Consider the following 21,836-nt stretch of genomic DNA (forward strand, 5'->3'; position numbering starts at 1 on the left):
AAGCTGAATGACAATATCCCAATTCAATCACTTATTTGCAATTGAAATGGTTAAGTAAATTTTCAGTTGTAGCAAAGTCAGAAAAATCAGTTCTCGGTTCAAAGGAGTATAGTGTATTACATTTAAAAATAGAGCTTGAGAGGGTGGGATATCAGCAAGATATCAGAATAGGAAGACCCAGGCCCTTGTTGCCCCATAGAGACACCAACTTAACAACATACAGACCAAATTGCCTTTGTCAGACTTCCAGAAACGAGTTAAGAGGCTGCAGCAGCCAGGCTAATACAAAGCCAAGAGAGCCACATTGAAGCAGGTAGAAAAGCTTGTTGCATTTTGCCTGCCCTAGCTTTCCCCCCATTCCCCATAGCATGGCACAGTTGGGAGAAAACTCCCAATGCCCAGCTTCTCCTGCAGGAAGAAAAGAGAAGAGTGGAACATAGGCCCAAAGTTTTTGTGGGGGTCCTTGAGGGAATATTCTGTCTCACTTGACTAAGAGTGCTGATGAGAACTGGTGGCATAGTTGCTTGCCAGGTTGGGGGCCACTGAGAACAAAGTGAGGCGTCAAGATGCTGCAGCATCAGGGAGACTGCAGTATCTCAGACACCAGGGAAAGAGAGAGGACAGGCTCTTGAGAAGAAACAGGGGCAAGCCTATTTGACTGGGAAATCACATGCACAAGCCCAGAGAAGACACGTCCCAGAGAAATTCTGAGATGTCCCAGAATCTCTAGTGGGCTGACTGGTGAAAGTCTTCCCCTACATGAAGCCAGTCTATAAAGACTAGAAGAGGTGGCTGTTTTTCAAATGGCAGTGTCTCAACAAAAGATCACAAGGCATACAAAGAAATAGGGAAACATGGCCCAATCAAGAGACCAAAACAAATTTCCAGAAATTGACCCTAAAGAAACAGAGAACAAGGGATTACCTGACAAGGAATTCAAAATAACCATCTTAAAAATGATGAACAAGGTAAAAGAGAAGACAGACAACTAAGAAAATCAGGAAAATGATACATGAACAAAGTGAAAAATATCAAAAAGGAGATAAAAACTATAAAAAAGAACCAAACAAATTCTGGAACTGAAGAATATAATAATTGAATTGAAAAATTCACTAGACGAGTTCCATGCTGAGGCCGCATCCCACATACAGCAACTAGAAGGCTGTGCAACTATGACATACAACTATCTACTGGTGCTTTGGGGGAAAATAAATAAATAAATAAAAATTTATTAAAAAAAAAAGACAGGAGGACGGAATTAGGAATATTTGTTGTTATGAGGTATTTGCACTACCTGTCTAACATTATAGTGTTATTTGAACACGGACTTAGATTAGTTGTAAATGTATAAAGCAAACACTATAGCACCACTAACATGTTTAAAAAATATATATAATTGATATGCTAAGAAATAAGACAAAAGGGAATCTCATAAAATGCTCAGTTAAAACCACAAGTCAGAAAAAGTGTGAAATATGAAAATAGGAACAAAATACAAGGGCAACAAATAGAAAATGGTAACAAATATGACAGGTATTAATCCAACCATATCAATAATCATTGTAAATGTCAATGGTCAAAATACACTAATTAAAAGACAGAGATTGTCAGAGTGGATCAAAAAGCAAGACCCAGCTATATGTTGTCTACAAGAAACCCACTTTAAATATAAAGACACATATAGATTAAAAGTAAAGGTATAGAGAAAGATATACCATGCTAACACTAATCAAAGGAAAGTAGGAGTAGCTATATTAGTTTCAGACAGAGTAGACTCCAGAGCAAGGAAATCTATCAGGGATAAAGGGGAACATTATGTAATGATAAAGGGGTCCATGCTCAAAGAAGATGTGGATAGCCTAAATGGGTACATGCCTGACAACAAGGTGAGGCAAAGCCTGATAGAACTGCAAAGAGAAATAGATGAGTCCAGTATCATAGTTGAAAACTTGAGCACACCTCTAACAGAAATGGACAGATCCAACAGGCAGAAGGCAGTGAGGACACAGCTGGATCAACAGCAACATGGACAGCAACTGGACACAGTTGACATCTATGGACTAAGTCCTCCAATAACAACAGATTACACATTCTTCTCAACTCACCTAGGACACTGACCAGGATAGACACTATAAAACATACCCTGAAGAAATTTAAAAGAATAGAAATCATGCAATATTTGATCTCTGACTGCAATGGAATTAACCTAAAAATCAATAAAAGAAAGATAGCCGGAAAGTCCCAAAATACTTGGAGATTAAACAACAGAGTTCTTTTTTTTTTTCTCTCAAACTACATTCTGCCCAGTGCCAAATCTGGCCTGCTGCCTGGTTTTGTATGACCCCAAGCTAAGAATGGTTTTTACAGTTTTAAATAGTTGGAAGAAAAAAGCAAAAGAGGAAGACTATTTCAGCATCCCTAAATAACATTTTAGAGCAACACAGCTATGCTCATTCATTTAAATATTCTCTATGGCTGCTTTTGTGCTAGTGTCAGAGCTGGGTGGTAAAGACAGAGACCACATCACTCTCGAACCTAAAATATTTACTCACTGGCCCTTTCCAGAAAGTTTGCTGACCTCTGCGACCCCCCCCCAAAAAAACCCCACACATATAAATAACACAAGTCAAAGAAGAAATTTCAAGAAAAATTTTAAAATGTTTTGAATAAATAAAAATTAAAACGCAGCTTATCAAAATGTGTGGGATGCAGCCAAAGATGGGCTAAGATGGACATCTGTGACATTGGATGCATGTATTAGACAACAGGAAAGATCTAAAATCAATAATCTAAGCTTCCATTTTAGGAAACTAGGAAAACAACAGCAAATAAATGAATGTCGTGGCTAAGAGGCCTGACCAAGGTATGGGCCCTTCAGGCGGGCAGGCTCCAAGAGGCGCTCTGCAGCGACCCTGACCACGGGGTCCAGAGGGAGGATCTTGGCAGCCAGAGGGATGGAGGGGATGGCGGGACAGGTGGCTTTGAGAAGGCAAGATCCAGGTTCCCAGGCACCCAGGATTTCCATTTTAGGTAGTGAACTTACTTTTCACAGACCGGCCAGGGAGTTTCTACGTGGGCTTCCACTAGGCTGGTTAGCCCCACCTGGGCGTCAGCCTCAACGTGCGCAGCCCGGCCCGGGGGGGCGGGGCACGGCGTGGAAAGTGGGCGTGGTGGAGAGAAGGGGCGAAGTTGCGGGAGGCGGGGCCCCTCGCTGCACATGCTGGGACCGCACCTGTTGTCTCTTAACCGCTCACAGCCGGCAGCCCGCAGGGCTGCAGGACTACAACTCCCAGGATGCTCTGGGCACGGGGCGAAGCCTAGCCCTGGGGGGAGGAAAAGGGCGGTGTGCACTTGGTCGAGGGCCAAACCGCCCTTGACTCAGGACTCAGGTCCTGCACCGCTCCACGTGGACTGAGTCCTGGAGGGATGTGACGGGCACACGGGGACCAGGGAGTTAGGAGGGTGTGGCGGCTGCATGGGCATCCGCGGGCCTGCAGCGTGCAACTGCTTTTGTCCAAAATTGAAGCCGGGCTCGCGCCTCTTCCCCACCTACTCCCTCCTCTGCTTGATTCCTCCTCCCACCTGCGTGCCTGTGGGTCTTTCCACAGCCTCCTACCTAGTCCAGGGCCAGGTGCTTCTCTAAACCGCTTATGGGAACTGGTTTGACATCCCAGAAACTTTCCACTTTGCCTGTTGCCCTCTGCCTTCTCCAGCCAAAGTGCCATCATTTCATCAGCCTCTGGGAGAAATTCGCTCCTGTGGTCCCTCTTGCAAGCACAACTTAAGAGCTTTGCAGGGTGGTATCATTGGCTGTTGCTTGCCTTTTTCGCAGATGTGGAAGTTGAGGCATCCCTGACGTTAATGATTCGTTTCCCCAGGAGCCACTGAGAGCAAAGAATGGCCCAATTCCCAGGCAAGTATCTAGTAGGCTGTTTTCACCAACCCATTCCAGTGCAGAGGCATAAAATAGCTTGCTTATTTGCAAAAGATAAAATGCAAGCAAGACCTTCCTGTTAATTTTTTTCTGCTCATTCTCTTGGCCGTACTGTACGCTTGAATGCAGAATCAAAAAACTTGAATTGCCAAATTCTCTTTTCCTGAGATCAGTAAACTAACTTCAAAGTTTTATTGAAACCTGTGGAGGAATGGTTAGCAGCTTTCATGATTTATGTCGTCTCTAAAAATCTGGGCATTGATCTAAGTGAAAAAAGCCCTTGTTTATATTACATGTCCCAATAGGTTACATTTCCAATTCCTGAATGTGGGATATTATCAAAACAACTGAAAAACCTGGTCGTGGAAACTGGACTCTGTCAGTTTGTCAAGAATTTGCCTCTTTATGAATTAATGACACATGAATTCCTTACTATTTTTGTAAAGAAAGGACAAGAAACTCTGTAGTGTCTCTGAACGTGGCAAGACGGGGAAGTCTCGTTAGACCACATCCTCGGGTTCTTCTCTCATGTTCAATAGGCCCAGGTGATAGTCCGTGTAGTCAGGTGCAGCGCCGCTCCCCCAGCCCCCAGTGTTGCATCTTACTCTGGCCTGTGCCCTCTTCAGGGGGTTCTGATGACGCTCGTCCACAAGGGTTGGAAGGAGACATTGTAACATGAGGATATCCATCATCTTGAAACAAGGATTAATATAGAGCAAAGTCTCGGGGTCTGTGTGCTCTGATGCACTGCTGTTGGGGTGTGGCTGCAGTGACCACTGTGCTCCCAGCAGTCCCCACAATAGCTGTCTCAGACGTTTGATCTCCTGGCACAACCACAGCAGCTGTTGAGAGCTGGGCGCTCATCATGGTTCAGTGTCTTCCATCATATTTTGTGCCTCTGACGCTCCTCTGCTCACCCCCTTCCCATTCCTATCTGTTTCATTGATTGCTTTGTAGTTGTTTCCTAGGAGCCACTGTGTGTAACTGTATTTGACAGTGTCTTTAGGGACCCACGATCTCTAAATGAGTCACTACACAACACCCACTTATACTGTTGTAGCCTGTGTTCGTCCTCTCCAGTGGAGCTGTGAAGAACCCTGCTTACTCAGAGGTCCTCTCATTCTCATGCTGCTGGGGCTGCTTACGAAGCTGGGTATCTCATCTTTGGTCTCATCAACATTATTCTTTTCATCGATTATTCTGAAGTCGGATACGACTTTGTTAATAATGTGGACACTCGCTGTCACAGGCACTTTTATGTATCTTCTCCAACAGCTCTGTGAAGTAGGCCTGTGACACCCATTTTACAGGGGAGGACACTGAGGTTCAGAGAGGTCGAGTAGCTTCCTTCACTTCACACAGTTTCTTGGTACATTTTGAGCCTCAACCTGGAACTCTGCCTCTCAGATGTGTGCACTTGGCTGGTGTTTCACTTTGCGCCTCTCTGCCAGACCCCCTCAAGGCACACGCCCCATCCTGAGTCCATCATCTGCTTGATGGCAGTCACTCTGCACAAACAGGCTCTGGGCGGGGAATGGACTAGTGGGGCGTGGTCCTCAGGCTTACCCTGGGCAGGTTCTAGGTTCATTGCGAGAGCTGGAGCAGTGGAAGATACTGACCGTCACTCACCTGGAAGGTTTGTTACATAGAAATACTCCACTGACTTTTTGCAGGTGTCCTGTCTTCTTTGTCTTCATCGCTCCTCTGGGCTTTCTCCTACAGTCCGTGCTGTGCAGTAACATACAGTACAGAGACTGGTGAACATAATATTGTTGCCCTGCACCAAACGGTCACATCACTCATTTTTCTAATTATGAAAGAAATACATACTGTAAAAAAAGTCAAATTACACAGATCTATGTAGAGTAAAGTGAAACCCTCCCCTTCCATCCCCTTCCCTGCAAACTCCTCTAGTCAGAAGGAACTATTGTTAAGAGGTTGCAGTTTATTCTTCTGGACATTTCCTATGAATTTATAAATACACAAAGTTTTTTTTAACATAAATTACATAACTACATTGTTTTGCAATTTCCTGTTTCTCAAACCATATATCATAGATGTCTCTCCTTATCCGTGCACGTCACTCTAACTTAGTTTTTTAGATGTTTTACAGGTACTCCAAAGAACAGGAATACCATGATCTGTTTATTTCTTCTTAGATAAAGTTGGGATTACATCCAGTTTCACTATTATACATCATGCTGCAGTAAGATCCTTGTATGGAATTTTTTACACTGCTATTCAACTGCTCAATTTGTTTTGTTTCCTTTTAGTCAGAGACTATGATATTTTCAGCATTTTAATGGGAATTAATTTATAGGGAAATTAATTTTTTCACTGAATAAAGACATTTATGGGGAAACTGGCCTTCAAAGTAATCCATCTTAGTATTCTGGAGAAAAATCATGAAACTTAGAAGGTATTCTGCTTGTTCCATCACATTCTAACAAGTCATGTTAACAATTTAAAGTTGAATGTTTGACTAGCCTCTACTCTCTCTGTCCCGAAGAAGGATGACTTTTTCTTGTCTTAAAAACTTCTGACTCCAGGGGCTCTCAGTTGGGCTTCAGAGAGGATAAGATATTGGTGTTGTATCTGTTTCTCTTCAGCTGTAGGCTGCATCTTCTAAAGATCATAGAATTGAACATGGTCTAATCGATATATATGATTTGGGTCAAAAATTCAAAGTAATGAACCCAAGATAGGAATCTATAACTTTGGTTCTTAATAAAGAATTTCCTTTGATATCCTCAAGTATCTGTGATTACTAGTAAAAACTCACCTGTGGGTGATGAGATGTGGCTCTGCTGGCAATGTCTGGCTTGAACATCCATAGTTAAGGCTGCCACATCCATAGGTAGATTAGACTTGACCTCTCGATGACCTCTGCCCTTGGTCTTTGACCTGGGAAATTTAAGAATTTTAAAAAGCTGCTGTTATTAGCACTCAATGCTAGAAATGCCTGTTAATGACTGAGTTTGATTTGGTAAACCAAAGAGAGCATAAGCAGAACAAAGTCTTTAATATCAATAAAATTTCAAAAAATTCTAATTTTTTAAAATATAACTCTACTTTTGCCACAGTGTAAACTGTGTACATATGAATGAAATATCCCTTTGTCCATTTCTTAAGTTGTTTCCATTGATTTGATGGATTTATCCTCTAATCCGGATTCCAAGTGTGAAAGAACATCTTGGTCCTTCAAAGAAAAGAAGCCATTGAAATTTGATTTTCTTTTAGCTCGGCATCCTACAGGTTTGAAGAATAAATTATCATGTAGTGATACAATGATTCTGAAATCTAATTGTTAATTAGAGGCGTGTAAGTGATGATTGAATGGTGGTTCACCCCCATGGTCAGGGGTATTGTATACATGGACGTGTAAACACGATTCAGGAAGCTGCTTCAGCCCCGTGACATCCCTGAGAACCACAGTGCAGGAGGATCTAGGCACACAGCCATCTGCCTCGATCTCCTGGGTTACATGTAGATCCAAGGGGTCTTGAGAGTGGCTTCAGAGCAGCTAACTTTTATCTATTTCTCCCCTTCCTTCTCTTCAGCTTATCTCAAACAGTCTTGACTATCATATTTTAAAGACCATTATAGTTATTTATATGAGCTGCTTGTTCATTATTGCAGAGTAATAATCAGGCATACCATTAAATATCATTTAATTGACCTAATTAAATTTGTTGTACCATTTCATTGATTAGAACACTAAGTTTACTTCAGAGTTGGATATTCACCAAATGTGTTAATCTGCTTACAATTGCCATGTGCCTCACTCCTCTTAGAAGTGTATCTTTGGCCCATCACAAGATTTTAATGAATCAAATCATCATAAATTAAGATAATGTAGTATCTGGTGGATGACAGGCACATGGGTCCATTTTGGAAATATGCCCATCTGTCTTTGCTCCCCATGGGAAGTTTCTGGTCACTAGGTCTCCAGGTGGCTTGCACAAGCCCTAGGTCTGTAATAGCTTGGTGCCTTTCCTTCTACTTGGGGTCAAAATAAAAGAGGTCAGAGAGACTTACTGAAGTTTCAGAGACTTATGAAGTCTTCTATGAAGACCACCCATGCATAAGTTCTGGATAGCTCTCTGTTCCTAAGACTACTAGTTACTTTAAGGGCTTGTCAGGAGCTGTAAAGGCCTGATATTTTCCCTTACCTGCAAACCAATAAGTTAGCCAATAAGTTAGCAAAGTTAGTCTTTGCTGGCAAAAGACATGAGACCCATGGGTCAGAGACGAAGGACTTAATGACACAGCAATGGCAGTGGTCAGAGTATCAGCATTTGCACCAGTTCACTAAATCTCACTTCCTACAGGGTGATACACAGTGGGCCAGGTAACACGCAGAGGGTTGCAAGAACTCAGAGCTCAAGGAACTCAAATCTTTGATAACGGGCAGGATGTCTGCTGAACTTTGCCCTGGGGGGGGGTGTTAGTTTTATTATACTGGGCAGTAAGCAAGCCTGCCCTTTGCTCCAGAGGAGGCCACTATTTCTATCTTCCAAGGCTGACAGCTCTACATACATCCTTGAAAAGATAGCCTGGTCTTACTGGCTTTCAAAGATAAGCTTGAATGAGACTCGATCATCATTCAGTTTTTCTGTTTCCTTTATTGAGATTGTGAAAATAGGCTCTTTTCTCTGTAAAGTTCACTAACTTTATTCATACATAAGGGGTGCTTTTGGTTTTATTTATTAAGTTGAAATTTTCTCATTAGAGCCAACGATGAAACTATTATGGGTTGGATCTGAAAGTATGCTTTTCCAGGAAAAATGTGAAAGAAGATCAGTGCTCACAGAACTCTGCCACAAGGAGCTGATAGCAACTTAAATGATTTTAATTTGACTACTGTTTTGTACAACTTTCTTCCATCTTACTTCATCCTCTCTGCTTCCAGTAACTCTCATATGGGAATGGGGCAGTCTCAGGGATTCACTGAACTCATTTACAATATTCAAATGGTTTTGTCTGTTGTGTTTTTTAATTGAAGTAAAGTTGACATACAACATTATATTAGTTTCAGGGGTACAACATGATGATTCAATGTTTGTATATATGTTGAAATGATCACCATAATATGTCCGATTAACATCCGTCCCCATACACAGTTATAATTTTTTTTCTCTTGTGATGAGGACATGGAGTATTTCAAGGTGCAGAAGAATCAACGATGATGTCATACTTTTCCATATACAGCTTGATGAATTTGGACATAAGTATACACGCTTGAGACTGTCACCACCATCAAGGCCACAAACATATCCATCACCTCCCAAAGTTTTCTCTCACCTCCTTTATTACTATTATTCTGTGGTGAGAACTCTTAATATAATATCTACTCTATTAGCAAATGTGATGTGTGCAATACAGTCTTGTTAGCTGTAGGCACTATGCCGTATCCTACATCTCCAGAACTTATTTATCTTGATAACTGAAACTTTGTATCCTTTGACCATCAGCTCCCCATTTCTCCATCCCCCAGCCCCTGGCAACCACCATTCTAACCTCTGCTTGTATGAGTTTGACTATTTAAGATTCCATATATAAATGAGTATTTGCCTTTCTCTGTCTGCCTTATTTCACTTAGCATAATGTCTTCTAGGTCCATCCATGTTGTCATAAATGGCAAGAATTCCTTCTTTTTTCAAGGTTGACTAATATTCCATTTCTTTATGCTTCATCCATCAGTGACATTTAGGTTAGTTCCGTATCTTGGTTATTGTGAATTAGCTGCAATGAACATTAGAGTGCAGGTATCTCTTCGAGACCCTGATTTCAATTCCTGTGGGTATATACAAGAAGTGGGATTGCTGGATCACATGCTTGTTTTAATTTTTGGAGGAAGCTCCATACTGTTTTCCATAATGGCTGTACTAGTTTACATTCCCACAAGGGTTCCTTTTCTCCACATCCTCACCAACATTTGTCATCTTTAGTTATTTGGATAATCACCACCTTAACAGGTGTGAAGTGATATCTCACTGTGGTTTTGATTTGCGTTCCCTGATGATTAGTGATGCCAAACACCTTTTCATACACCTGTTGGCCACTTGTATGTCTTCATTGGAAAAAGTCCATTCTGGTCCCTTGCTCATTTTTTAAATTGATTTGTCCTTTTGCTATTGAGCCAACACAAAAAAGAGAACAAAATTTCCAGGCATTATGGGTGCTTCCCAGTTAATACAGATGGTTTTGTATTTACAGTGGTACCAAAAGATCATGTTTCATGCTTTTTCTTCAGCTTGTTATAAGACCAACAGTAGCTGCGACATGGCAGATGATCAGGATCTTCTGGGTTTAGAGGTTTACAACATAAATGAGTGGTAAGGAATTTTTTATTATTCCAAGGAAATTATTGAGATCATAGTCCATGGAATCCAGGATTGATAGGTGTAGGAGGAAATTAAGGTGAGGATTGGTGATCTGGCATTACTTCTGATCTTGAGGGACAGATATCTACTGCATGAGTGTTTGAATAAAAATATTAGAGATCAGGAAATTGTGGTGGGTGAATATGTTTTCTGAATTATTTACTTTTGAACATAACCATTTGGATTATGTGAACATCCGGGATATGGGAGTAAGTCGCTAACAGAGGGTGGTTGATAATGTCACTATTGATTTCACGTCTATGAACACCGAGTGGTCAATGGATTAAGCAAATGAGTAGTCAGAAAACACAGAAATGTTAGGATTTGGGATTTAGTAAAGGACTGGGGACTAACTGTCCTGAGAGGGAGTGCCAGGACTTGTGCGGTTGAGAGTGACAAGGACAAGAAGAGAATAGAATCACACTCAAACAAGGATGGGGTGTTCACAGGATGGAGAGGGAGAAATGATCTGGAGTAGCCTTGAGTTTTGACCTTGAGCTTTCTGTTCTTGATGCAAATCTGCCTGATGACATCCTGGGACACAGGTCAGATCTATCCCCAGAGGATGGGGGAGGGTGGAAGTACAAAACAGCCAGGATAATTGTCCTAAAAAGGCAGGCTTCCTTTATCATTTGACCCAATTTCATGATTTATTTTTGTAGGGTAAGAGGAAAAGAAAGATGATAGCCACGTCTTCACAGAGGAAGCAGCATAACTGTGGGAACCAGTCCAAACCAAATCCTGGTTTAAACATCTCCATCCCTATGAGGATGTCTAGTGACATATTCAAGAGGCCGGTCACTAGAATCCCATCCCATCCTGGCAGTGACAGGTCTCTGGGAGGACACCTTGGACCAGCCCCACAAAGCCTACTGGTCCAAGAGACCGCAAGGACTCCAGGCCTGCAGCAGTGCAGGACAACTAGTAAGTCCTTTCAATCTTGCCAAAGCGTTGCAAAAACTTGCACCTAGTCACACAGGTGAATCCCTGCCAGGTGTGCTCACAGATGGTCTGCACTCCAGGTCCCATGCCCACTCCTGCCAGTCTTCAGATTTGGCAGAGATGATTCCAGGAGCTGATCTGGGTATTCCACAGCTCCACTGCCAACAATTTCTGGTGACTGAGGAAGGTATCAGGAAGGAGGAAAGGGCAGTGAGGAGCACAGGACAGAGACTGGTGATAGCACTGATGGTGGACAGACTTGCTAGCGAGGCAGAGAAAGTGAGGGGCCAAGAATGACGTCCAGAGAGCAGATGAAATGGAGCAGGCACCTCAGTGAGGTCTCTTTGCAGCGTCCCTAATGTTTCCTTGCTTTGAGCTCTTGCAACTTTAAAATATACCAATACTTTTCTTTCATTGAACTCCGCTGCATGACATAGAAAATATAGATAGTGGTTTCTTTCTGAGGTGAGAGGTTGGGTTTCAGGTGAGGAGAGAAGGGAGATCTTCCTTTTTCATGCTGTTCTCTCCTTTTCCTTTACTATGCACATTATTTATTTGTACTTTAAAGTCAGCAGGGAGTTATCAATGTCATGGGATGATTCAAGTTTTGCCCTCAGAGTCACAGTAAAACCTACTTAAAGTGGATAATCCTTTTGTGTAATATTCAATAGATTCCAAAATACTGTTTCAAAAGCGCTTTTATGTCTATGTTCTCAAATAAGATATCTACTTCTAGATCTGCATTTTTCTGTTCTTTGTTGCATGGCTGTCCCGTGTCAGCAAGGGCCTGGTATGTTGGGAACCAAGACTCATCCTCAGCTTCTGGCTGTCCTGAGAAGGTCTCCCTGGCAGAGTCCAGCCTGTGTGTCTGGGTGACACTCGCAGCCATCAGAAAGGAGAGGATAACTCACAAGTGCCAAGCGATTCATCTGGCCTTTTTCTTACAGGGTGTTCCCAAGGGATGAGGTTCAAAATGCCGCATTGTAACCCTTTGAAAGCTCCTGGTCGGGGCCGGCCCCTGGGCTTAGCGGTTAAGTGTGTGCCTTCCGCCACTGGCAGCCCAGGTTTGGATCCTGGGCTCGCACCGACACACCGCTTCTCCGGCCATGCTGAGGCCTCGTCCCACATACAGCAACTAGAAAGACGTGCAACTATGACACACAACTATCTACAGTCACCTTCTTTGTACCATTTCAGATCCTCTTGGCTCCTCATACCCTTGAGTCATATGTCACTTAGCAACCAGCCTTGCAGATATCATATTTGCTTTATGCAAGTGCCTTCTTTTTTTTTTAATTTTATTTATTTATTTTTTCCCCCAAAGCCCCAGTAGATAGTTGTATGTCATAGCTGCACATCCTTCTAGTTATTGTATGTGGGACGTGGCCTCAGCAAGGCCGGAGAAGCAGTGCGTCGTTGGGCGCCGGGTATGCGAACCCGGGCCACCAGCAGAGGAGCGCGCACACTTAACCGCTAAGCCACGGGGCTGGCCCTGCAAGTGCCTCCTGACTGCTCCCCACATTTTGTCCCTGTGCCCTCTGCCTTTCCCTCTCGCCCCGGGGTGTCCATGTTGATGCTGAGGTGTGAAAAACCTCCTGATCAAGCCCACACGTGCCTGACCACGTTCCTTGTTGTGTGGATGTGTGTGTGTTCAGCAATTCTGTATGGCCACAGGGTGCATGGCTATTATGGCATCTATGTGAAGGTGTGTTTTGTTGACATGTGTGTGTTTAGAGAGTTCAAGTCACTGTGGGCTCTGAGACAGTGAGTAGTCTGTATGTGTGTGTGAGTTTGTGTGTATGTTCTGAGTATCAGTGTGCATTATCGTGTGTAGTTTATAGTCTGAATGCGGATGGTCATTTGCAAATAGTATGTATGTGGGTGTGGGTGTGCGTTGTCAGCATTTCCACGTGTTCAGAGGATGTCTGTTATTGTGGGAATGTGTGGAATAAGTATGTTGTTAGAGATCAGTGTGGGCACCAACATTGTTTGCCTGTTACTAGTTCAACACTCAACACCCCTGAAGAAACATTGAGTCCAGACATTCACAGGCCCCATCAGGCCCACAGAGATCCTACTCAGCTGTTTTCTTCCCATCACAGAAATATGAACAGGTAGTCAAGGACCAGTTGATATTTGAGCAATTCCTCTAGCATGAAAGATGGAGCAAGAAACACATACACTGAAGTGAGGGACTAAAGGAGCAGCAGGGAAATCCAGAGATCATAGTGAAAATTCAACTGCATATCTAGTAACATCTTCAAAACATTTAGAGATGTGCCGGTCCCATGGCCTGATGATTAAGTTCAAAGAACTCCACTTCAGTGGTCCAGGTGCAGTTCCTGCAAGTGGACCTACACCACTCATCAGTGGCCAGGCTGTGGTGGCAACTCACATAGAAAATAGAGGAAGGCTGACACAGATGTTAGCTCAGGGTGAATCTTCTTCAGCAAAATAAGAAGATTGGCAACAGATGTTAACTCAGGGTGAATCCTCTTCAGCAAAGAAAATAAAAAAGATAAAACAACCAGTAAGTGCATATATATATGTATTGATGTTATGGCACAATATTGGGGTTCTCTTGCCCAATGCACATTAAAAAAGCCAATTATTCTGGCATCAGTTTTTGGGAAATGAAGTGTAGCTATATTTTGTGAGATTGATCTACAAGGAGACAGGGGGCATGTGTCTGTCTCAGATCTGTCTCCCTGATCCAGGTCTTGGGGCACAATTTATGGGATGAAGGGAAGGGTAGTCTGAAGTGTGGAAGTACATGATTGGAAGTAAGGAGAAGTGAGGTAACTGATGATCTGTGCAAGCAAAGTCAAGCTGCATGGCTCTTCATCAGATGTGTGTTCACAAATTGACAGTGTCACCATGAACGGAGATTGGAGTTTTTAGCTCCTTGATGTCAAAAAGGTCACATATAAAGCATTTGTGTACTCCCAGTTGATGAGTTGGTGGTCTCAACTAGTCTGAACTGGACGAGGGGCCTCAGTTCCCGAAAAAAAACTCTTAACTACTCTGTTGATAAGATGAGGTCAGTTGAACTGGTCCTGGAGGGCCCATGGTTAAGTTGGTATACGCACATCTATGCATATGCATGAGATTATCTGTATGTGTGTTAAATGTAGAGTATACACAAAGCCATGCTCTAGTTAAAGTGGTCAGGACAGATTTTAATCAGGCATATACCACTGCAATAGGGAAGAGGGAATAGGGTGAACTGAACTCAATTTGATTTGTACAGAGGTGACTGGGCATTTGAAAGGGAGAATGAAGGAGCAGACAGAGGGGTGAGCAGGGGCTCAGTAGAGCCAGGGAGGGAAAAGTTGCAGAGTGTTGGTCAGTGCAGTGTGATCTGGCCAGTTATGTCTACTAGTTGGAAATGATCCAGGTTTCACTTCTCTCCTCTCACAGAGTCTGGGAGACAGACACCCTGTCCTCATCTCAAGGAATGGCTCTCAGGACCTTGAGAAATGCACTCCTGAGTTATAGGAGACACACATACAACTCAAAGCGACAGAGGAAAGATTCACAATTGTAAACACTTTTGGGTAAATGCTCTAAGAAAGGAATGTCTGGGGCCAAGGATCGAGTGTTGACCAGAACAGTCAATTCTTTTGGCTGCCTTGAGCTTTCTCAGGCAGGCACTTTAAGGGGGCAGGGGTCATCCTAGGGATGTGGATTTGAGCTCTTAGAAACTATGTCAGTGTTTAAGTCTTATAATGTGTGTGGGGGGGGTGAAATCATTTGTGCTGAGAGGCTGTAGTTATTATAGGCCAAGATCGAGGCCTAGACAGGAATAGGGCTCAAAGGAGCCTGCCTTGAGATTGGTCAAGTACAGGAAACTATATATATAAATAATATATGTATATTTTTTGAATAATACAAATCACTATATTGAATAATATAATATATTGAATTAAATAATATAAATATATATTTAATGAATATATAATGAATGTGTATGTTTATATATATATTTGAATTAAATAATATAAATATATATATATGATTTAAAGGAATATTCAGACATAATAACAGAAATTCACAGAATTGATAAAAGACTTCTACTCTAGATTCAGGCAGCTGAATACATCTCAAGCACAATTAAAAAAAAAAAAATTCTAGAGCCAGATCCATCCAGGGAAACCAAAGAACACTAAATACAAAAGAAGATATTCAAAGCCCCACAGAGGAACAGAACACTTACGGAGACTTACATTTAGACCTGTGATACATTTCTTAACAATGGAAGACAAGAGAGAGTTGGATTAAATCTTCAAGGTACAGAGAGAAAATAACTTTCAGTGTATATCCAATCAAACCATATCTCCAGAACTAGGGTGACTTAAAGATATTTTTATGCAAACATTTACTAAGAGTATTACCACCAACAAATGCTCATTAAGGAACTTCTAAAGAATGTACTTTAAGGGGGCCAGCCACCTGGTGTAGTGGTTTAAGTTCAGCACACTCCACATCCAAGGCCTGGGTTCGTGGGTTTGGATCCCAGGTGTGGATCTACACCACTCCTCAGCCATGCCATGGTGGTGACCCACATACAAAATTGAGGAAGATTGGCACAGATGTTTGACCATGGCTAATCTTCCTCAAGGAAAAAACTTAAAAAGTAAAAAAGAATGTACTTTAAGAAGAAAGAAACTGATAGAAGAAGAAATGCTAAGAGGTAATTCAGATCGTGAGGATAAAAAAGGGTAAACATCTGAATAAATCATTGAAAGCATGACTTTACGAAACAATAATAAAATTGACAATGTATAACTGATGGAGTTAAAAACTAATGACAAGGGAACTTCTGTTTTAGAGGAGACTAGGACAGGAAAGCACTTTTGCTGCAAAACTGGACAAAGCCAGATAAATTATAAATATATTTTTAGAGCATGAGAGAACTTCAGAGTCAACCAACTAAAATTCCAGAAAGAAGAAAAACTCTTTTATGTGAGCAAGGATTTTTATCTTTCTTTCTCCTGCAGGCGTTTTCTGATTCTGGGTGCTTGCCGAGCATCTGGCTTGCTCAGTCAGAGCCTCGGCTAGGGAAAAGAGAAACTAGCCAAACTTGTAGTGATTCTGCAGGAGTGGTGTGGCAGATGAAACCTGAGGGCTTTCAGACACACAACTGCTCTTTCTTACAGCACCTGTGCTAAGTTTTGGTGCCACACAGGAATCTGGGGATCTAGGCCACAAGCTTCCACAAAACAAAGTGAAACCTCCAGAAGTGGTGGAAGTGGGCTGAGTCCAACATACTGCTAGTCTGACCTTCAGGGAATTTGCCATATTGTGAAGCGATGTAAGGTAGGAGGCTGGAGAGCTGCACTGAGATATCTGAAGGGCGTAGCTGAATTTTCTATGGGCTCCCAAACCTGAAGAGACAGAGATCTACCAGACTTAGAACCAGACCCCTGTGCGGGGGAGGGGAGCAGAGCAAACAGGAACAGGGGGAAAGTGGAAGGGCTGGGTTTACTAAAAGTGAGACCCGGCCCCAACTCTGATCAAGGTCTGATTGGACTCAGGCTCTCCAACCTCACTCTGTTTCTCAACGAAGGAAAATAAGGTCATGTGGAACCTCTTAAGTTATGTTACACAGACCTTCCAAAGACACTGGTGAGAGGATGGAAAAGGCAAGCCACAGACTGGGAGAAGACCTTTGCAAATCACATATCTGACAAGACTATAAAGAACTCTCAAAACTCAGCAATAAGAAAATCCAAGTTTAAAATGGGCAGCAGATTTGGACACTTCACCAAAGACGATACGCAGATGGCAAATAAGCACATTAAAGATGCTTGAAGTCATTAATTGTGAGAAAATGCACATAAAAACCACATTGAGATACTGCTACGTACCTATTGGAATGACTAGAATTAAAGAGGTTGACCATACCAAGTGTTAATGAGGGTGGAAAGTAACTGGAACACTCCTACATTGCTGGTGGGAACACAAAGTGGTTCAGCCTCTTTGGAAAACAGTCTTATTTATTTATTTATTTATTTATTTTGTGAGGAAGATCAACACTGAGCTAACATCCATGCCAATCCTCCTCCTTTTCTTTTCCCCAAAGCCCCAGTAGATAGTTGTATGTCATAGTTGCACATCTTTATAGTTGCTGTATGTTGGACACGGCCTCAGCATGGCCGGAGAAGCGGTGCATCGATGCACGCCCGGGATCTGAAGCTGGGTTGCCAGTAGTGGAGCGGACACACTTAACCACTAAGCAACAGGGCTGGCCCCTGGAAAACAGTTTTAAAGTGGAGTTTGTTATGCTGCTATAACAAATTAGCACAAATTTCATTTCTTAAAACAACTCAGATTTATTGTTTTACAGTTCTGTAGGTTAGCAGTCTGACATGGGTCTCCTTGGGCTAAAATCAAGATGTTGGCAGAGTTAGGTTCTTTTGGGGGGACTCTAAATGTTAATCCATTTCATAGCCTTTTCCAGCTTCTAGAGACCACAATATTCCTTAGCCTATGGCCCCCCTCCTCCACCCTCAAAACCAAGATCTCTGCATCTCTCTGGCCCTGCTTCCCTTGTTGCATCTTTTTTCTACTCGCCTGCTTCTCTTTCCTTTTAAGGGCCTTTGTGATGACCTGGGCCCACCTGGATAATCCAGGATAATCTCCCTATTTTAAAGTCAGTTGATCAGCAACCTTAATTCCATCTGCAAATTTAATTCACCTTTTCCAAGTAAACTAATGTATTCCCAGGTTCCAGGGATTAGGACATCTTTCTGGGCCATGACTTTGCTACCACAAACAGTTTTTAAAATAAAGTTAAACATACACATACCATGTGACCCAGCAATTCCACTTCTAGGTGCTTACCCAAGAGAAGAAGACTAATGCTCACACAAAAACTTTTTTGCAAAGATTTATAGGAGCTTTATTCATAGTCAAAAAAGACAAAACTGAAAATAACTCAAATGTCCTTCAACTAGTGGTACAGTCACACAATGGATACTACATTCAGCAATAAAACAGAAGGAACTGGGACCGGCCCCGTGGCTTAGAGGTTAAGTGCGCGCGTTCCGCTGCTCGCGTCCCGGGTTCGGATCCCGGGCGCGCACCGATGCACCACTTCTCCGGCCATGCTGAGGCCGCATCCCACGTACAGCAACTAGAAGGATGTGCAGCTATGACATACAACTATGTACTGGGGATTTGGGGGAAAAAAATAAATAAGTAAAAAAAAAAAACAGAAGGAACTGCTGATACAGTCAACAACATAGATGAACACTCAAATCAATGTATTTTGCTAAATGAAAGAAACCAGACTCAAAATCCCAAATACTGTAGGATTCCATTTATATGATATTCTAGAAAAGACAAACCATAGGGAAAGACAACAGATCATTAGTTGCCAGGGGTTAAGGATGCGGAAAGAGTTGACTACAAAAGAGCAGCTGAAGGGAGTTCTGGGTGCTGGAACTGTTCTGTATCTTGATTTTGGTAGTGGCACAGCTCTATGCATTTGTCAAAACAGTTGTACAAAGAGGAAAACAAATACATCATCTCTCACTCATCAGATTGGCAAAACTTTAAAAATCTGACAATGCCGATCTGACAATTCTCAGGGCAAGGATGACTCAGACACTGTTGGCAGGAATGGAAATTGTTAAAACTTCAGAGGGTGATTTGGCTGCAGCTCGTCAAGTTGCAGATGCACATCAGCCTCTGGTCCAGCAATCCACTCACAGGCAGGTGTCCATTCTAGGGAGTCCACGTGTGCTAGAGGAGACACACATATGTATAGTCATTAAACATGGTATGGGAATGAATTAATTGTGGTTAGTAGTTATTTAAAAAAGAAAGGAAAAAATGCATATGGGTAAGAATGAACCCTGCTGGCTACATATATGATCTGGGAAGGTAACTCACTGGTTTGTCTACTGAATAGTACGTAGCACAGAGAGCACTGCACTAGGAATCTGGAAACAAACATCTGAGCATTTAGTTCCAACTCTGCCACTAAGTAACAGTGAGACTATGGATGACTTAACTTGAGAAACCTCACTTTCCATTTCCTAGAAAATGAAGAGTTTAGGCTCTACAACCACTAAAATTATTTCCAACTCCACAATTCTATGATTCAATAAGTCAACAATCAAAAATTATGTTCCAAAGTACCTATGTTCAGAAACTGTTTTTCCCAGACATCCTGAAATTAGAAACTATCAGGGAAATAGGATATCTTAAAACATTGATACATAAAATGGCCCAAATTTCTTGGTACGTCTATGACAAGCTGTTTAATCAAGATCGTAACTCAGAAAGAGCGTATAGACAGTGAAACCTACCATATTGACTTGGGTGACCCTCAGGTAAAACATATGTCCTCACCCATTTTAACATTCCAAAACAAATTCATCATACTAATGAGTCCATCTTGTCAAGTTCAGGTCTGTCTAGCCAAAAGTCATTCATGTATATGGTAAGATTTACTTCATTTTTTAACAAAGATAAAATGATAAATGGCTTTTTGTATTTTTGCCTGTTTCACCTATAAAAATCTTACATTATGATTTAATAGCTTCAGCCTGCTACAATAATTTAAAGAGCCTTTTGAAACTTGTAATATGCCATGTCCAACAGGATCTAGTAAAAAATCAGTAGTTCACAATCCAAAAATGCTTATTTAGATTCATTACCAACAATACTTACACTTCAAAGACACCAATAACCAACATGTCATTTGTTCCTACTGCAGAATTTCATAGGTAGTTAAATTCTGGTATCATCCAAAACTATAATTAGGATACTATCAATAAAATGTATTTTTTTAATCAGAAATATTAAAACTAATGATTAAACTATAAACTAAATGATTAACTAAATATTAAAACTAATGGCAACTAACGATCTGTTGTCTTTCCCTATGGTTTATCTTCTCTAGAATATCATATAAATGAAATCCTACCGTATTTGGCCTTTTAACCTTTGACTCTCTCAGTCAAATCAAAATTTGAAAATTCTTATTCTATGAGCTTTCCAAATCTAAATTCTTACAATTCTAAATGAGTATGGAGACAAAACACACACTACATACTACTTCTAAAAACCTCCTCCTTATCCGGTTTTCATTTTAACACCAACTGCCCAGAAAAATCTTTCCACTGAAACCAAAATTCCGTACACATTATGTCAATCATCAATTGATCAGTCATCAGTCTATGTTAACAGAAGGTGAGTTATTATTAGGAAGCTACATAATTTGCACCAAAGACTGTTTAAAGCTCCTTTCATTAAATGCAGTTTACAACAATTCACAGGCTTCAAAGTTCTCCTTGCAAATATAGAGTCAATTATCAGAAACCATTAATGGGATTAGGCTTTTCTATAAAGGTGGTCCCAAGGAAGTAGGAACGTTTATTTGTTTAAAGAACGCAGTGAGGAGCCCAATAGCCTGAGCGGAGTCAGGCAGAGGAGAGCTGACCACAGTCCATCTTCTGAAGGAAAGTGTTCACCCAGGGATGTCGAGACATGGCCTAGACGGGGTCCCAGGGGCTTGAACTTAGGGCGCGGGCAGAGGGCAGGCGACTCCCTGCCGCCCCCTCCACCTCCGCTGGGTGGGCATGAGGCCCAGCCGGGGTGGGGCCCCGCCAAGACAGAGGGACCAGCCAGCCAGGAGGCGCTCCACTGCTCCTCCAAGGGACAGAGTTGGGCTCCCCCGCCTGGGGCAGCCCGCCAGCAGCCCCGGCCCCCGGCCCCATCCGCCGACCCCCCCCACCGCGCTCCCGCCATCTGCAGTGGAGATCTCCGCAGGGAGCCCGCCGCCCACCACCTACCTCAGCGCTGCCTCCTGCCCAGCGCTCCTCCACACTGCAGAAAGGAGAGCTCCCCAGTGCTGAAAATCCTGGAGGAAGGATCCAGAAACCACCAATCCCCCCCACAGACCTCGGAGACAGCCACGTCAGCACCAGGGACCCTGCCTCCAGTGCACGCGCCCCAGGGCTCTCCAGCTCGCCAGCCCCTCTGCCGCTCTGAGCGCCAGTCCTGCGCATGCGCAGGCCTCCAAGGATACAATGGGAACCTCTGGGGGCACCGGGAGTGGGGTGGGGGTGTGGGGACCAAGATGTCCCTGAGACAGAGAGCGGGAGCGGGCTGGCACTCTGCAGCCCTTGACTCTGCTCTCCCTGGATGACCATCAGCTCCTGGAGAAGATCTGCCTTCCCTTGGGGCGGCTCCTCCTGTCCTGAGAAGCACGTCACACGATCTAACATTTGTTTAAAAAAGAACGATGACATCCTTAACACCTGATGTGTTGTGTCCCCAGAAGAATTCTCTGCTTCCCCAGAAGACTAGACAGCGAGCAGCTGGGACTGAGTTCTGACCCAGGAAGGAAGGACGCTGAAGCCACAGCTGTCTCCCCTCTGCTGGCTCCTTCCCCTGATCTGTGGCCCTGATGGGGCGACAGCGTTGGGGCCTCCTGCAGGTGACAAGGTTCAAATATTTGCCCACGATATTACATTTCTTATGGTTTAGTGGTTAAAACGGGAGGCTAGCTGTCAGTTTTTCAGACGATTTCACTTGCAGAAATGTCTTTGGACAGAGAA

General features: G+C 42.8%; 1 protein-coding gene and 1 long non-coding RNA gene across 4 annotated transcripts in view; one reads left to right on the forward strand and one right to left on the reverse strand.

Annotated features, from left to right (window-relative positions):
• Window positions 1–11,367, forward strand: part of LOC131396454 (ral guanine nucleotide dissociation stimulator-like) — a 45,196-nt gene extending 33,829 nt beyond the window's left edge. The window contains exons 8-9 of one of the 2 annotated variants that reach the window (XR_009216558.1): window positions 10,191–10,272; window positions 10,983–11,367. The gene's annotated coding sequence lies outside the window, so the exon portion shown is untranslated. Of the gene's footprint in view, window positions 1–10,190; window positions 10,286–10,982 lie in introns of those variants that run through there. The other variant, XM_058528678.1, reaches the window with a different exon arrangement.
• The window catches only part of LOC131396465 (uncharacterized), a 47,986-nt gene extending 26,822 nt beyond the window's left edge, over window positions 1–21,164 (reverse strand). The window contains exons 1-3 of one of the 2 annotated variants that reach the window (XR_009216566.1): window positions 21,069–21,164; window positions 6,717–6,838; window positions 5,632–5,662 (exon numbers count right to left, since the gene is read on the reverse strand). This is a non-coding gene — a long non-coding RNA (uncharacterized LOC131396465). Of the gene's footprint in view, window positions 1–5,631; window positions 5,663–6,716; window positions 6,839–21,068 lie in introns of those variants that run through there. The other variant, XR_009216567.1, reaches the window with a different exon arrangement.
• Between the last annotated feature and the right edge of the window lie 672 nt (window positions 21,165–21,836).

Source organism: Diceros bicornis, chromosome 33 (genome assembly GCF_020826845.1).
Source record: "Diceros bicornis minor isolate mBicDic1 chromosome 33, mDicBic1.mat.cur, whole genome shotgun sequence".
Taxonomy (NCBI): Eukaryota; Metazoa; Chordata; class Mammalia; order Perissodactyla; family Rhinocerotidae; genus Diceros; species Diceros bicornis.